This window comes from Aegilops tauschii, chromosome 4 (genome assembly GCF_002575655.3).
Source record: "Aegilops tauschii subsp. strangulata cultivar AL8/78 chromosome 4, Aet v6.0, whole genome shotgun sequence".
In the NCBI taxonomy this organism is placed as follows: domain Eukaryota; kingdom Viridiplantae; phylum Streptophyta; class Magnoliopsida; order Poales; family Poaceae; genus Aegilops; species Aegilops tauschii.
In genome coordinates this window covers 69,380,325-69,397,922 of record NC_053038.3, presented here as the reverse complement: position 1 = coordinate 69,397,922, position 17,598 = coordinate 69,380,325, and the positions used below count along the sequence as shown (strand labels likewise).

Genomic DNA, 17,598 nt, shown 5'->3' with positions numbered 1-17,598 from the left:
TTGATCCCCAAATTTCAGATCAATAAGATCTCTATCTTGTTTTTCATATTTTTTTCAGCAGCACTTTTTTTGTGGGGATTTTCAATAGCACTTCTGTTTGTGAATTTCGCAGGTGTTTAGGTCTGCCAATTTAGCGGGGCTAAACTAGTAGTAGTATCATCTTGGTTCGTCTGATATGTTGTGTGATACACTAGGAAAAAGGAACGCAAATTACATGTACTCCCTCTGTAAAGAAATATAAGAGCATTTAGATCACTACTTTATTGATCTAAACGCTCTTATATTTCTTTACGGAGGGAGTACTTTTTATGAATATGTGTTTTCCGTTCAGAATATGGAGTAGAAGACACTTTCTGTCGACCTTGATACATCGTCTTCTAAGATTGATATATCAGGCGATTTTTTTTTAAAGATACAAGCATTGGGTGGAAAAACCACATTCTTCTGGAGGATGGGAGACCCAACGGCTCTCGTACGGATAGGCGACTCGGGAGGCGACTCCAGAAGCGATGGCGCACGTGTGCCTGGCGGGACCGTGGAGGCGGACGGCGGATGGACGGCGGTGAGGCCAGCAGAGGGGCGAGCGCGGCGACCGCCGGGCGGCTCCCAGGACCGGTGTCTCCCTCGGGCAGCAGGTTCTGGGCGCTGGCGGGTGACGACTCCGACGAAGAAGAAGAAAAGGAAAATCAGGTAGGCAGCCAGGTGAGTGGAGGTGTTTCGCCGAGGCCTCGCGAGGCTTGCTCGGTGGGTGACTTTGTCGCCCGTGCGGAGGAGCTTGGGGGCTCCTTCAAGGCCGGCCGCCGGCGTGCTTTTGCACCTGGTGGTCATGGCTGCCGTCGTCTGGCGGCGCGGATCTGGAGACCGCCCAGTGGTGCGGATGCAGGCCCAGAGGGCCGCTCGTGCGTCCTGGCGGAGGCGGGGCGGAGTGGCCAGGAGGTGCTGCTGCCTCCCTCGGCCGCTGCGAGCTCGTCGGCGCTGACAGGGGTCGGCGGCGGCGGCGGGGTAGTCCCTGCCAGGGAGACGCGCGCTCTGACTAGGGTTCCGTTGGCTCGGGCTGGTGGGCCTGTTTCCTGGTTGGGCCCGGAGGAGTGGCCCAGTCTTCCTTCGCTTGGGCCAGGGGGCCCAGCCGTGGCTTTGCCCATCACCCAGTCTGGTTCGGTGCAGGGGTGCGAGCCAGCTGTTGGACAGAGCCTTCCCGGGCCGCTGGTCACGTGTGCCCATGCGGTCAGGCCCAGGCCCAACGCGGAGGCGGATGCGCGGCTGCCCCTCTCCCCTTATAAGTGGCTGTGGCTGCCGAGGGGTGCCCTAGATCTCACTTCAGGGTTTCCAGCATCCTCCTCGCAAGTGCGGCGCTTTGGGCATCTCGCTCGTCGCCTGGTTCGCTCCGCCCCCCTCCCCACTCGCGAGCTCGTTCACGGCCGTGGTGCGGATGGGATCCCGCGCTGACCGACGCGCGGAGAAGCCAGCCTTGCCGCCGCTGCATCCGGCGGCTGAGCGTCAGCGCGAGCTCGATCTCCGAGTGCAGGCGCAATCCAAGATGTTGGCGGGCCTGGCGGAGGGTGGTGGCTGGTGGCCGCCTCCTCCATGGTGGCTCGCTGAACAAGAGCGGAAGAAGCAGGAGGAGCGCGAGTGCAAGAAGGAGAAGGAGGAGTACAGGCGGTGGGGGCTGGAGCAAAAGAAAGAGCTCAAGAGGAAAGAGATCCAACACCCTCTCTGCGGCGAAAGGATCGGGGATCCCTATGCCAAGAAGTAGAAGCAGAAGGGGGGAGTTCGGTGGAGCCCAAGCATGCGCCGCTGGCCTTGATGGCTGGGCCGTCGGCTTCTAAGGGTTCGGCGGAGGCGCCCATTCCAGTGGAGGAGACTGACGGGCCCGAATGCTTCAAGTGTGGCCGGGTTGGCCACTAACAGAACATGTGCTCGTTCAAGCCGCTGTGCGTCGTTTGCCATGAGGAGGGCCATGCTTCGGCTCACTGTCCTTCGCAGGGGCGGCCCTTGATGCTGCAGATCATGGGCAATGCCATCCCCGGTGAAGGCTTCTTCTGCCTGCCTTTCGTGAAGACGGAGGGTGAGGAGGTGTGAGCCCAGCTAGTAGCGGATGCGGCAGTCATCTCCGCGTCGCCCGGGCTGCTGTCGGTGCCTATCCTGGAGGCGGAACTCCCCCACCTCTTCGAAAGGGTATGGGACTGGCAGGTGACGGTGATTGGCGACAACCTATTCTCGGTCGTCTTCCCCAACAAGGCCATGCTGCGGATGGCGACCCACAGCCGCAAGCTCTTCCTCTCCCTCAACAACATCATGGCCGAGATCAAGGAATCTCTCCCGGAGGAGCCCAAGGCAGAGATCATGCCGGATGTGTGGGTTATGCTGTGGGGCGTGCCTCCCAAGCATCGCCGCGTGGACCGCCTCATGGCCGGGACCATCATGATTGGCCGCCCCATGGAGGTGGATGAGGCGTCGCTGGCGAGTCTCGGGCCGATGAGGATGCGCTTTGCATGCCGCTCTCCGGCCAAGCTCCGTGGCTACGTCCAGATCTGGTTTAACAGCGAAGGCTACACCATTAGGATGGAGGCCGAGACGGACGGGCCTCAAGGTGTTGTGCCCCCTCCCCCTCCCCCCGCAAGCTTGGACAAGGGCCCGGATGGCAAGGACAAGGATCATGACATGAGCTTGGGCGATGATTCGATTGACACGGCGTCGTGGGACAAGTTGGGTCTCAAGGACAAGGACACGACGACCGTCGCTCCTAAAGGGGGGGGGTTGCGACTGACATGGGGGAGCGGGGGAGCGCCATGTTGGCGTGGGCAGCAACGAGACGGCCTTTAATCAGTATGGCTCCAACATGTCGCTCGGCTTCGACACGGACAAAGGCGTCTCGGCATCCTGTGACTCGGGGGGCCGCTCAATGCTCATCTCTCCGGTGGCTGCTGGCGTGGGTGGGGTGCGCGTGCTCGAGGCGCGCTCCCCTCCACCTTCATCTGCGGTGGGCGGCGTCAGCTGCGGGAAGCGGATCCCCAAGAAGATGGCGGGGCGCAAGACTCCTACGGTGGCGCCGGCGAGCCCCCCGACGGCGAGTGCGGGCACGCCTGTCTCGCACAGGTAGGTGGTGATGGTGCTGGCTTCCCCTGGAGGCCAGGCTGGCGGGACTACGGCGACCGCTCCTCCCCCCCCCTCGGATGCGCTCCGGGCGGCGGTGGCCAAGACGGCGCCCATCTCCACTGCCAAGCGTTCCAAGGCGGTGGTGGCAGCGCCATCGACTCTGGAGTGGGCCAGCTCGCGCTCCAAAGGCGCCAAGGGCAACCTTCCCTCGCTGCAGCGCGCCCAGCTCCTTCTGGCGCAGAAGAACATGAAAATTGAAGGTAATCCCCTGCCCTGTTTCACTATTTTCGACGAGTACTCAGATGAGCGATTAGGTGGGATCTTAGATGATTGTGGAGTAGACATGTCGAACAAGGGCGAAGCACGCGAGCTTCTTTCTCTCCTTTGTTCGAAGGAAATCGCGCAGGCAGCGCTTGCCCAGGCCGCTGCTGCCCGCGTGGCGCCATCGACAGACGAAGCAGGGGCTTCTCTGGGGATCGTTGTGCGGCCCGTCCCCCCTCAACTCGTTGTCCTGCCAAGACACGGCGTGTGGTCAAAGCGGTTACCGCGAGGGGTATCCGTCTCCGCAATCGCATAATCTAATGCGTTTCATTTTCTGGAACATTCGTGGCTTCGGCCACGCTGGGAGGCGGACCCAGCTGAAGGAATACATTCGCGAAGAAGGTATCGATGTAGTGGGTTTACAGGAAACCATCAAGGTGGAATTTCTCCACCAGGACTTTTTGGCTATCGATCCTTTGGAGCGTTTTGCGTGGAATTGGGTTCCCACTGTGGGCCACTCTGGGGGTCTGCTGCTTGGTGTCAACCAAGTTTGTTGCGAGGTTTTGACGTGGGATGTGGGCAGGTTTTACATCTCTTCACACGTTCGCCACCGCGCGACCCTGTGCGAGTGGGAGGTCATTGTGGTATATGGCCCAGCCGACCACTCCCGCTCGTAGGAGTTCCTGGGGGAACTCCAGGTGAAGGTTGCGGCCTTGGGTGCGCGAAATTTGCCACTACTGGTAGGTGGCGATTTTAACTTAATTCGCTCGGGAGCGGACAAGAATACCGAGATTATTACCTGGACAAGGGTGTCCATGTTCAACAATGCGATTGCAGCAATGGCCCTTAGGGAAATGGCTCGAGTAGGGGCTCGGTATACTTGGACCAATAAGCAGTTAATGCCGGTTCGGTCGGTGCTTGACCGGTTTTCATGTCAGCGGAGTGGGAAGTTCTTTTCCCCCTTTGCTCCCTACAAGCCGAAACCAGGATTGGATCGGATCATATCCCTCTAATCCTCTCCTCAGGGAAGGACAGGTTGAAATGGAATCCTCGTTTTTTCTTTGAAACTGCATGGCTCGAGCCCCCGGGTTTCGATCAAATCTTTCTAAACAAATGGGCGACATGTGTTGCCCGGCTCGGGCTGCAACGTGGGCCTATGGAGTTCTGGATTGACGTAGGGGCGGGCATGCGCGCGGCTCTCAAAGGTTGGGCGGCCAACCAGGGCCGCGAGGATAAACTGCTTCGAGCACGCATGACCGCGGAGTTGGCTCGGATGGACGCGATTGCCGACTCACAGGGTTTCTCGAAGTAGGATTGGGCTCAGCGTTACGCGCTGGAAGCCCAAGTCGAGGCACTCCTTAGGGCAGAGGAGGAATATTGGCGTAGGCGTGGTGGCATCAAGTGGACGCTGAAGGGAGACGCGAACACCAAGTACTTCCACGCCTACGCTAATGGCCGGCGACGTAAGTGCGCCATCCTGAGATTGCAATCTGAGCAGGGGCTCCTTTTGCGGCAAGAGGATATCGTTAGCCACATCTACGACTTCTACATCCAGCTGATGGGCCCCACGTAGGAGCTGCGCGCTAGGCTGCGGGTAGACGTCTGGGATCCCGTGCTGCGGGTCTCGGACCAAGAAAACGAGGGCCTGGGGTTGGCCTTCCTCCCTCAGGAGATTAATGTGGCGGCTCTCGGGATGAAATCAGACACTGCCCCGGGCCCTGATGGTTGGCCGGTGGCGATGTTTAAGCGCTTTTGGCCAGTGCTTAAGGGGCCTATCTTCGACGTGTGTAATGGTTTCATGCGGGGTTTCGTTGATATCTCACGCCTGAACTTTGGGGTCCTTTCTTTGATCCCCAAAGTTCAGCATGCGGATTGTATTAGACAGTTTAGGCCCATAGCGCTCATTAACGTTCCGTTTAAAATTTGCTCTAAGGCTTGTTCCACGCGTCTCTCTCCAGTTGCTCATCGTATCATTAGTAGGAGTTAGTCGGCCTTTATCCGAGGTCGCTATATTCTGGAGGGGCCGCTCGCCCTTCAGGAAATAGTTCACTCGCTCAAACGATCTCGCCAGCCAGCCATCTTACTGAAGCTGGACTTCGAGAAGGCGTATGACCGCGTGAACTGGGATTTTCTCCGACAAGTTCTCCTGGACAGGGGTTTCACGTCGGTTTGGGTTCACCGCATGATGCAATTGGTCTCGGGGGGCCAAACTGCGATTGCGGTGAACGGAGAAGTAGGGAACTTCTTCCGCAACAAGCGTGGGCTTCGTCAAGGGGACCCTGCCTCCCGCTGTTGTTTAATTTCGTGGCCGATGCCCTGGGCGCCATGTTAGATAAAGCCCGTGCGGCTGGCCACATCAGGGGAGTGGTCGGTAACTTGATCCCGGGGGGTGTGTCGCACCTGCAGTACGCGGACGACACACTCCTTCTCTTCGAACCGGACACGCACAGTATCGAAACTGTTAAGGCCATCCTCCTGTGCTTTGAGCTTATGTCCGGGCTAAAAACCAACTTCCACAAGTGTGAAGTGGTGTCCATGGGGATGGACGTGGCTGAGAGTCTACGTGTAGCCAACCTGCTTAATTGCAAACTTGGGAAACTACCGTTTACTTACCTAGGCCTCCCGATCGCTGAGAAAAAGTGCTTGATTTCAGATTGGGAACCTCTCTGCAATAAGGTGGCGGGTAGAGTTTGCCCGTGGAGAGGGAGATTTATGTCTTCAGGGGCAATACTAATCTTAACCAACTCCAGCCTATCGTCCCTACCTATGTTCGTCATGGGGCTGTTCCTGTTGGCTGATGGGGTGCACACCAAACTTGACACCCCTAGGGCCCGCTTCTTTTGGGAAGGGGCTGGGCCGAAGAAAAAATACCATATGGTAAAATGGCAGGCCGTATGCCGGCCCGAAGCTCAGGGGGGCCTTGGGATCATCAACTCTAAGTTGATGAACATTGCAGTCATGTGTAAATGGATTTGGAAGCTGTCTCAGGGCGAGACTGGCCTCTGGGTGGATCTCCTTCGTGCCAAATACTTCCCTAATGGGGATTTTTTTGAGGCCGAGAATCACGGCTCACCATTCTGGAACTCCATCCAAACCTTAAAACCGTACTTTGCCAGAGGGGCGAAATTTACGGTCAATAACGGCCGCTCCACGGGATTCTGGCTTGACCTATGGATTGGCCCCCAGCCTCTCTGGTCGGAGTTTCGCGATCTCTATTCCATGGCGGTGGATCCCCAACTTTGATTGCCACGGCCTTTAGCTCCTCCCCGCTGGCAATATACTTTAGAAGGGAGCTCTCGGGGCCTGAGGCGAATAGTTGGGATCGCCTGCGGGCCCTAATCGCCGGCGTGCACCTGTCTACTGCCGCGGACATGGTGTCATGGAGGTTAACGGGCTCTGGTAAGTTTTCTATTAACTCTCTCTATAGAGAGTTGGCTCGCGGTCCTGCCCTTCAGGCTGCCTCGGGGCTCTGGAAGGCCCTCATTCTGCTTAAAATCAAGGTTTTCCTCTGGCGATTATGCCAAGATCGCCTTCCTACCTCCATCAACGTGGCTAAACGTAATGGGCCGGCCAGTGGGCCATGCGCACTTTGTGGTGTCCCGGAAGACGCGGATCACGTGTTCTTCCGGTGCCCCCTGGCGCGCTTCGCCTGGAGCGCGGTCCGCGAAGCTGCGGGCGTGGATTGGGATCCATGCTCCAGCTCCGAGCTTGTGTCGTCTCTGTCCTCGGTTCAGGGCTCCTCCCGCCGTATAGTGTGGACTTGTGCGGCCGCAATGTTGTGGGCCTTATGCCGTACTCGTAACAAGTTTCCTATTGAGGGTGTTTTCTCATCTCACCTAGCTGACGTAATCTACAAATGTATCATTTTCTTACAGCAGTGGGCGCCGCTGGTAAGGCATCAGGACGCCGATCTCCATCGCCATGCACTAGCCGCCTCCGCCTCGTCTACTCGGCGTCTTGAGCACCGTTGTCTGCTACCTAGGGATGTGTAGCTCCTTTTGGAAGTGTTTCCTCCGAGCGCTCTTTTGCTGGCTGGCAATGCCTTGTACCGCACTTTACCTTCTGGGCTGGTTGTTTATGTGTTGTTGGGTTCCTTGACTTGGCTATTAGTTATGTGTACGCTGCCTATGTTGTGGGCTTTATTAGTTTAAAGCCGGACGCTCCTGGCGTCTTCGTTCTAAAAGAAAAAAGGCGATATTTTTTCTTGCTCCAGTTAAAGTCCCTGCTTCAGAGGCCAGGAGCCAAAGCTTGGTAGGAGTTCAACAAGGGTGCGCTTTGCTAGAGGATACAATTATCGATCATCTTTTCCGCTTAGTTTGGACACTAAAAGTTTTCTTTGGCAGCAATATATTTCTTCCCATATGAAAAAGAAATCGATTACAAAAGGCAATACTTAGCTGGATATCAGCAGAATTCAGAAGTCAGAACATCTTCAGATGTTCACATGCAACTGCAGCCACTGAAGGGAGACCTCGAGTTCAACTTCATAAAACGGATCCTCGTTTGAAGAGCATCAACTTGCACTAGCACAAATATGGAGAAGACCTACAGGGATGTGGATCAATAGCGTAGGAGATAAGATTCACCCTGCAAAAAAAGAGAGAGTAGGAGATAAGAGTTGTACTCCTAGATGGTAAAGTGATGCAGAGGCCAGCGGTTTCAACCTCCTTTTCGAAAAAAAATGGCAAGCTGATGGTAGGCTCCTAGAGATGCAACCAAAACATAAGACAACTCCAATGAGAATCAATTGTTTTCTATATCCACCGGAACTGGTTCAATGTGAATTGCTAGCCAATAATGTTATTCCTAGGTGGCATCTTCATACTGCAGTATCGTGCAGTGCAGAAATCAGCATTTAAGTATGATCTCCTAGTTTTCCCGCAAAAAAAAAGTATGATCTCCTAGTGTTTTGTTCTATCAAAACTTCTGTTAAAACTGGAAGGAGTGTAATTCAGGGGTACGCTATCGTATTATCAGTTTCTGAAAGTATATGAAAAATCTGAAAACCCAATGTTTAAGTGCATACGTAACCTAGACAAGGAAAAAGAAAGTCGATCTAATCGCTCAAGCTAAGACAAGCAAAAGTTGATGCTGCCCTATGATTTTTTCCCTATTCTATTTTTTTTGTTTTACTACTGCCTTTAATTGGCAAAAACTGTGTGGTTCGATTTCGGCATGTCATGCCGTACTAGCAGTGGTGTAGTATTACTGCATGAGTGCCAATTCACAATGAAATTTGGAGCTGTGAGGTGATCACCAACGTATCATCAAAACACGATACAGAAGCAAGGCGGCTGAAAGATTCGCATTAGCCAAGGCCGAAACTATGAACACGCTACAGAGGCCTTAGTCCAAGACTCCGAGCGGAATCGAATCAAATAGGAGTATAGGACGCCGCCTAAACTACAACTAGTACAGGAAGTTACCGAATAAACTTATCAGCCCGTCAGCCGGCGCCTACAAGGTTGAGCACGGTGAAGGGCGCCCACTGCTCGCCGCCCAGGCTGCCGTCGCCCTGCGGTTGCGGCGGCTAAAGCATTGAGTATGTTTTGGGGGAGATCATATCCACTCCAGTACAGTAGTACTAGGTTTTCTTTAGGCCAACAAGGTTTTTTTTAGGGAACTTTAGGCCAACAAGTTAGAAAAAAAGGATGGCACCCTAGGGCAATTTTCACAATTTTAACCTGTGGATGAAATCATTTCACAAAATGAGTTGCCCCTAAAAAAATTTCACTCAGCTGACCTTTTTGAATGGCGCCTGACACGGAGGCGCCACACCCTACGGTGCAACGCCTAGCACGCGGGCGTTGCACTTCTGTCCAACGTGGCAGCCCCGGGGCCCGCACCCAGCAGTGCAGCGCCTCAGAGCTAGACGCCACACATGTAATGTGCAGCGCCTACTCCGTAGGCGTTGCACTGTCTGTTACTAGTTGGCTGGCTGGCCCCACTCCCCCATTCCCCCCACACACACCCCAACCCCCAAACCATCCCCACCCGAGATTTGTCCCCTCTCCCCCTCTCAAATCCTTCTCCAAATTTTCCAAATTTGAACTCAATCCCTCCCTCAAGGTAATCTTCTCTGATCCCCTTGTTTTGATCCAAGAAATGTTAACAAATTGCTCATTTCCTATGATTAGCGTTGTTAGTATGTTAGGGTTATTCTTGTGGGTGTTCTAATGTTGGTGCTAGGGTTAGGCTTGTTAGTATGTTAGGGTTAGGGTTATGGATGTTGTTATGTTATGGCAAGGGTTAGAGTTAGGGTTGTTATTTCATATCTATGTTAGGGTTTGTATTCCGTGTTAATCCTTGGATTAGTACTCATGGAAGAAATGTTACGTTTTGTTGTTTGAATGCTTATAGGGATGGGAAGAACATGTGTGTTTGTTCATCATGGGGACAAAGACGCCTTCTTGAAAGGCAATATTGAACCGGACCCGGATGAGCTTGACATGGTGTTTGATAATAGTCCTAACTATGCGGACCTCTTGGAACAAGTGAGGAAAGATTTGAATTGGATGGACCCTAGTGATATCGTTGAGTTGGAGGGAAGGCATAATGTTGGTTTTGGAATGCACATCCATTGGAAGACAATGCGTGTGAACTCGGAGCAATGTTGGGTTGCATACAAGGAGACGGTGGCCGAATCACTAAACAAGGCTCTTGAGTTATTTGCAACGAAGAAGGTTGATTCAAGTTTGCATTTGGACTTGAACCGAAACCCCTCCCCTTTGGTTGCTAGTAGCCCCCCACCCTTGAACCGAGATGAAATTGTTGAACCTCTTTTGACCCAACAAGTGAGGCCAACATTGAGCCCGTTTCCAAACAACTAAAATGAAGCTTTGCAAGAGGAGAATGATGAGTATGCGGACGATGACAATGAAGTTGATCTCCATGACAACAATGTGGGTGATCTCGACAAATATCATTTGCAAGAGACAATGGACCATTCCAACCCTTATTCCCGTGGCTATGCATCAGATTCGGATGACGAAGGTCCTGATGAACAAGTTGATGAGGAGGGTTCACGGTGAAGGAGGCCGAAGCTTTCGAGAAGGTATTCGGGCGGGATCATCGGACTACATTGTTCAAGGATGTTAGTCTCGCGGATGAAGCCATGGTAGATGGTGGCCAAGGTATATCTCTTGGGGTTAGGCCAAGATTTCAACTTGATTTGGAAGACGGCAAGAACGGTATTTCTCGCGGGTCTAAGTTCGAAACCTTCTTGGAATTGAAGATGTGGCTCGACAACTACTCGGTTACGCATTATCGTCCACACAAGGTGGTGAACTTGGACGTCAATGTGCGCTGCACTGTTTCATGTGAAGATGAAAAATGTCCGTGGATTGTGCGTGCAAGACCATGGAAAGGAGGTCCCACTTGGCACGTAGTGAGTTGTGTACCAACTCACATGTGCCGAGGCAAAAGGGTGGATGGCAAGGTTGTGTCCCAAGACCACAGACAAGTCACGTCCGAGTTCATCGCTTACAGGCTCTCCAACTCAATATCCACACTTCCAACAATGAGCATCCAACATGTCATGGACCTTGTGAAAGCCATCTTTCATTACAAGGTGAAATACGGCAAGGCATGGAAGGCGAAGCAAGCCGCATTTAAGATGTTGTATGGTAATTGGGAGGAAGCATACAACCGAATCCCTAGGTTGTTGTTAGCCATGGCCGCCACAAACCCGGGCATGGTTCATGTGGTCAAGCCTCATGGGGAAAAAACAACGGTTCATGACGGAAGGAAAGTCCGAGTATTTGGCCGTGCATTTTGGGCGTTCGGGCAATGCATGAGGGCTTTCGAACACTGTAGGCCGGTCATCACCGTTGATGGCACGTTCTTGACCGAACAATACTAGGGCACCTTGTTGGTTGCGATAGCAAGTGACACCAATAACCAGGTGTTGCCATTGGCATTTGCTTTGGTTGAGGTGGAGAACAATGACAACTGGGAGTGGTTTTTGCGTCTTTTGAGGACGAAGGTGTTACCCGCTCAGAGGGAAATTTGTGTCATATCGAATCGGCATCAAGGAATTCTTAACGCGGTGGAGATTGACATTCCCGGTCATGATCCGTTGCGCCATCGATGGTGCATGAGGCACTTTTGTTCGAACTTCTATAGGGCATGTGGCCTTAAGGAGTTGGCTGATGATCTTCAAGATTGCTGTCTCGCTTTCTCCGACAAGCGGTTCACCAATTTGTACAACAAATTGCTCGCACACAAAAAACTTGATCCCGGGGGTCAAGACTTTCTCAATAGGCACATTCAATACCAGAACAAGTGGGCACGTGCTTTTGATGAAGATGGCCGGAGATACGGTCAAATGACAAGCAATATGGCCGAATGCTTCAATAGGGTGCTCAAAGGTGCACGTGCATTACCCGTGACGGCAATAGTTCAATACACATTTGACAAGATGAATGCGTACTTTCTAAAGTACTCAATGGAAACAAACAGATAGCGGGTTAGAACAAGCGCAAGTACAACTATAAGTTCCCACCCAAAGTTGATGAATGGTTGGAATTTCAATCACGGAAGGCAGACTCACAAGAAGCTATACTATATGACAATGAAGATTGGAAGTACGAAGTGAAAGTGCCAAGAGGAACCAAAAACAATGGCCGCCAACATGGAGGTCGGGCTTTCAAGGTCTCATTAACATGGTGTGATTGCTCTTGCGGGAGGCCATTGTTACTTCATCTCCCATGCTCACACTTGTATACCACTGGTCGCATTAGGAATGTGGACGTCAATCACCCCCTCACCGTGAGGGAGTCGGAGTTCTCAATCATGACGGTCAAGAATACATGGGCTCCCCGCTTTCACCCATACTTTGACCAATCACAATGGCCGGAGTACCAAGGACTTCAACTATGGCCGAATCCGGAGTTGAAGGTTGTTAAACGGGGTAGACATAAGACAAAGCGTCTTCGAGGCAACATGGACGGATGGGGCAATGGTGGCCGCCGCGAATCGGGCAACGACCAATTCCAAGAGCCTCATGAGAGCTCCCATTGTGGGAAATGCAAAGGTCATGGCCACAACAATAGAAAATGTACCAAACCAAGAAAGAGGTCAAGGACAAATGATGCAAGCACAAGACAACAAGGAGGTACACACGGTAGCCAACCAAGTGGTAGCCAACAAGTGCCAAGGCAAACAAGTGGTAGCCAACCAAGTGGTAGCCAACAAGTGCCAAGGCAACCAAGTGGTAGCCAACAAGTGCCAAGGCAACCAAGTGGTAGGCAACAAGTGCCAAGGCAACCAAGTGGTAGCCAACAAGTGCAAACGCAACTAAGTGGTAGCCAAAGAGGATCTAGGCAACAAAGAGGGAGGCAACTAGCACTACAAAAAAATACACTTCCGTGATGATGCGTGTTTGTCACAGTAGGTCACGTTTTCTGTCATGCATGTACATCCATGACGATTTTATGACAGAATCAAGATAGTCATACCTGTGCTGTCGTAGAAGTGTTCCATGACATTACCAAAATTATCATCACGGAAGTGTCCACTTCCATGATGATAAATCGCGCGTAATAGAAGTGCTTTCGTCAAGGGTGACCGACACGTGGAATCCACCGTAACGGGTCGCCGTTAAGCTAGCGGGTCCGCTTTTGGATCTGATAACCCGTTAACAGCCTGGACCAATGAGGATTTTCCACGTGTAAAATTGTCATTGGCCGGAGGAAACACGTGTTGGCTCACCGTTGGGACAGATGTCATCCATTCATTGGACAGGAGGCGCCTATGATAGGTCGACACGTGGCACGGCCCAACAGAGGCCCATTCCGGTGAAAAGGCCGGCCCATTTGACTTGGTCAAAAGGTAATGGGCCGGCCCACGGAAAGCCTGTTAACGGCCTGTTCGTATATAGCCCATTTACGACCCGCTAACTCCCGACCCGTTACGGCCTATTGGAATTAAGCCCGGTAGCTTCATTTGGGCCGTCCAATATGATTCCAGCCTATTGTAACTTCCGTCCCATGTATGGCCCATGATGTCTTTCGGCCCATATGAGGCCCTTTGTAACTCTGGGCCCATTAAAGGCCCGAGATGAAACTGGCCCATAATGAACAGTGTATCGCTTTATACCCATTAATGACCCATTATTCCATCGGCCATTTCCAGCCCGTGTTAACTTTCGGCCTTCTAAGGGCCCATTTATTCTTGGGCTCATTTCTAGAATTCGTTTAGTTACGGTCCGTTACTGGCATGTTTCGTTTGTGGGCCAAATTCAACTCGTGGTTACATTCTGCCCATTTGTGGCCCGTTAACCCGTTGGGATGTTTTCATAGCGTTATCAAATATGGCCTATTAACGGCCCGTCATGGTAGTATGACCCATGTTTGGCGAAATGATTATACGGCCCATGTTTGGCCCATGTTTGGCCCAAGTCTTCTATTGCCAAGTAGTACATTATAAAAGCATCAAACAAACATATATCTATGTCCTATGGTCACTGCATTGTCTTGCCAAATCAAAATAGAGACACGGTTCAAATCATATCAGTTCAAGAGAAAGCAGCACTGAAAGAATACAAAGCGTGGGAAACTACACGGCACAATAAGATTTCAGATGAGTACCACGGGTCTACATGTACAACAACACTATTGGCCCTATTGTGATGCTAGTAATGTGCATGATATGAGAAGTCAACTGTATACACAATTGAAATTGAAATCAACGGAGCTATTTATAAGAGCAAACCTGTTAAAGAAACATGCGTAAACATACCTGTTGTGCCATTGGAGTTTCCATTGGATCCTTCAATTAAAAAATAAGTTTGTACGAGTAAATACAGTGATACAAGAGCAAAGCAGTATGCACGATAGCAATGGAATCTTAAATGAGAATAGTTGTTCTTCAGGTTTAAGCACTTATTCTACATGAACAGAGTACAGTAAGACGCAAGCATATACTCAGGACCTTACCACATTCTTGGTTCGGGACCAGTACAGAACAAGGCGTTCCCAGTCATCGTCCAGTAAATGTGACTCAGGAGAACGTAAGGGAATTTGATGAGTTTCTTTGCCAGTGAAGTACGTTTTCTTCAGGTAATTCCGATACTGCCACCAAACATTCTTGAAGATAGCAGAGCTATTAGCACAGGTTACCTCACATCCTGAGTTTCCAAATCGGTCCTTCTCTATAGAGAAAAATGGGAAAATTTGCTGTATTATAACCATCATGGAGGTAGAATGTATGGGACAAATCAAAGTAATTGCCATGAATAACATTACTTACACATAACTCCTGGACAAACACCTGCAACTGGCATTTTCCTTCATCTTCAGTATAATATTTCCATGATGAGAAGATACACACATAGGATTTAACAACATCAAATGCGATAGATGCTAAACTATGAATGGCTGGTTGTGCTTCCTCCACAGGAATAGGTGTACTAACTGGTGGAGTTGGGGTTCGCCGTGGTAGTACTAGCGCTTTGGGCACTGGAGTTGCCTTACTAACTGCTCTTGTTTGGGAGCTCTCTGGTGGAGATGGTGATGTGTCAACAGGAACTGGGTTACTATCTGCTGGGGTTGGGGTTAGATTGGGTGAAGCTGGTTCTCTGTCCATCGCAGTAGGGATAAAATCTGCGAGAGTCTGGGTTATGTGTGGTAGGGCTGGTTCTCGTGCATGTACAACCGGTGTGCTATCTCCACCAAGAGGTAGCACTGTTTTATTTGAAGACCGTGTTTTACTCCGCTAGATACTGCCATCACCCGCTCCAATTCAAATGGCTGATAAACAGGAAACATAGTTGAATGTACATACATTGTGTGAGAGACAGATGCAATAGATAGTATGGAAAAAACAGGGCATGAAATAGTTGACATGTATATTGTTTAACTAAAACGGATAGCATGACATGATTTCACATATATGATGTCTATCTAAACTGGATAGCATAGGATAACATAATTCAAAGATATGATGACTAACTAAACAGGATCACATGACATAATTCACATACATGTTATCTAAGTAATCAGGATCACATGATTTAATTCACATATGTGATTTTTATGCTAAGCAGAGGGCATTCGCATATATGATGTCTGAACTAAGAACATGGTGTTGAATATTGTGTATATGATGTCTAAACTATGCAATGCAAGACACCATATGCATGATATGAGCAGTATAACCGTGCCAAGTTAGAGCATACACCTCGGTGGGGGAATAGGACTGGTCATCTGTCTCTGAATCCATCTCTGAGGAGCTATCGGGACCCAGCAAGAGATCTGCTTCGACAGGTAGCACTATCTGCTCTGAAGGCCTTGTTTTCACTCCAGATTTTTCCATCACCCACTCAAATGGCTGATTCACAGGAAGAGTAGTTTAATGTACAAACATTGTCGACAAATGGAAATGTAATGAAGAAAAGGATGGGCAAGATATCATTCAAATATATGATGCCTGGTTAAACAGGATGGCATTGCACATTTCACATATATTATGGCTGGCTAAAAGACATGAGACTGCATAATTCCCATATATGATATTGAAACTAAACAGGTGGCATTACAGAACATGTCTAAACTAAGCAGATGACATATATAATGTCGAAAGTAGGCACTGCAAGGCAACATATGCATGATATGACTAACATCATCATGCCAAGTTAGAGCAAACACCTTGGGGGGTAAATAGGAGTGGTCAGCTGCATCTGAATCCGCCTCAGTACAGATATCTTCCTCTGGATTACAATCTGGAGAGGGGGGAGGGTTTACCATTGAACCCACCATGGAGCGATGTCTGCATGACATTGTATTGCCGCGAAAAACTCTTCTCCTTTTCTCTACATGTTCAGCATGACTGTGTACAATATCTGACATGCATACAAAAAAATTATAGTGAGATTATGTAAGGAGAGCATGCAAAAATCTAGAGTAATGGTAACAACCAGTGGATGGATCCAAAAATAATGATAGCAGGCTGATGATTGCTTTAATTTAATAAAAAATAGATGATGATTGCTTTACTATTTGTTTCCCACCCAAGATGAACAACATAGGCATACCCTAGGCGAACCAGATATTAGACAGAGATACTATTCATTGCTGCCTCGATATGTGCCCCACAACTAATTTAGAACTCAACTTTGAACATCAATTTGGACCTGAGTTGGAGTCTAAGAGGTGAACATCACAATAATGTAGCAGGTAATATTAAGCAATGCATAACATAAGCAGAAACAAAAGAGTGTGACCTCTCTTGTGGACCCGTGTACTCCTCAGGTTCATGTGCTGAGTCGATGATGGTGATGCCGTTGCGGTGGGTGCCGGCGGCAGGGAAGGAGATCTGAGGCGGCGAAAGACGGTCATGAGTCGTGATGTCAGGTTTGGTGGATCCTTCTGTCGATGGAGCAGCTCAGGTGAGGTGGACGACGTCGCGGCAGGAGCAGGACAAACCACACAAAGTTTTCTTCGACACCTACCTGTAACTGAAGTAATTTTGTAAGGGCTCATTTGGCTTGCATGATTCTAAAAACGCAGGGATAGGAAGAAAAACACCGGAATAGTTTAGGAATGCACATGGGAAACAGAGCATTTGTGAACACAGAATTTCTGTCAACTTGGGTGTTTGGTTCACAGGAAATGGAGGAGCAGAGGAATGCAAAGAAACATGGCCAAAATAAAGTGAAACCATATGAAAGCGTGTACAGTTAGAATGTTATTCTGCCACTAATGCACTTGGTTTTGTTTTCATGCATAGGATTTTGAAAAGTAGGTCCAGGTGGATGTTTTGCTCTATTCCTTTCAACAAAATGCATGAATAATTGAATAGTAGAGTGCCATAGGAAAATATCCTATTGCTATGTTTTTCCGTTGAACCAAAATAGCCCTAATGGGTCGACATGAATGTAGAGTAATAAGTGATGCGACAAGTGTACAACCTCTTTGCCGTAGCCGTGTCGACCTCAGCATCATTGGGTTGGTAGCTGAAGAAGTTGAGGCAGAGGTGGCTGTCGGAGGTGTGGAGGAAGATCTGAGGAATCTGTAGACGGCGTCCAGGGCACTGCTCTGTTGTGATGGATCGTTCCGTCGTTGGAACAGCTCCGGTGAGTCGTAAGACGTCGAGGCTGAAGCAACACATGATAGACATCGTTAATCTCAAGTGGGATTCTAGTAGCATCTCCTATAGATGATGTAAAATACATTACCAAAAAGTGATAGATTTAAATTTACATCACCAAAAACCACCTGACTGCAATAGATGAGGTAAAAA

General features: G+C 50.2%; 1 long non-coding RNA gene across 1 annotated transcript; it reads left to right on the top strand.

Moving 5' to 3' along the window:
- The first annotated feature begins 586 nt into the window (after positions 1-586).
- On the top strand, positions 587-7,499 carry LOC141021199 (uncharacterized). The gene is made up of 2 exons (XR_012181375.1): positions 587-690; positions 7,233-7,499. It is a non-coding gene; the product is annotated as an uncharacterized lncRNA (long non-coding RNA).
- The last annotated feature ends 10,099 nt before the right edge of the window (positions 7,500-17,598 follow it).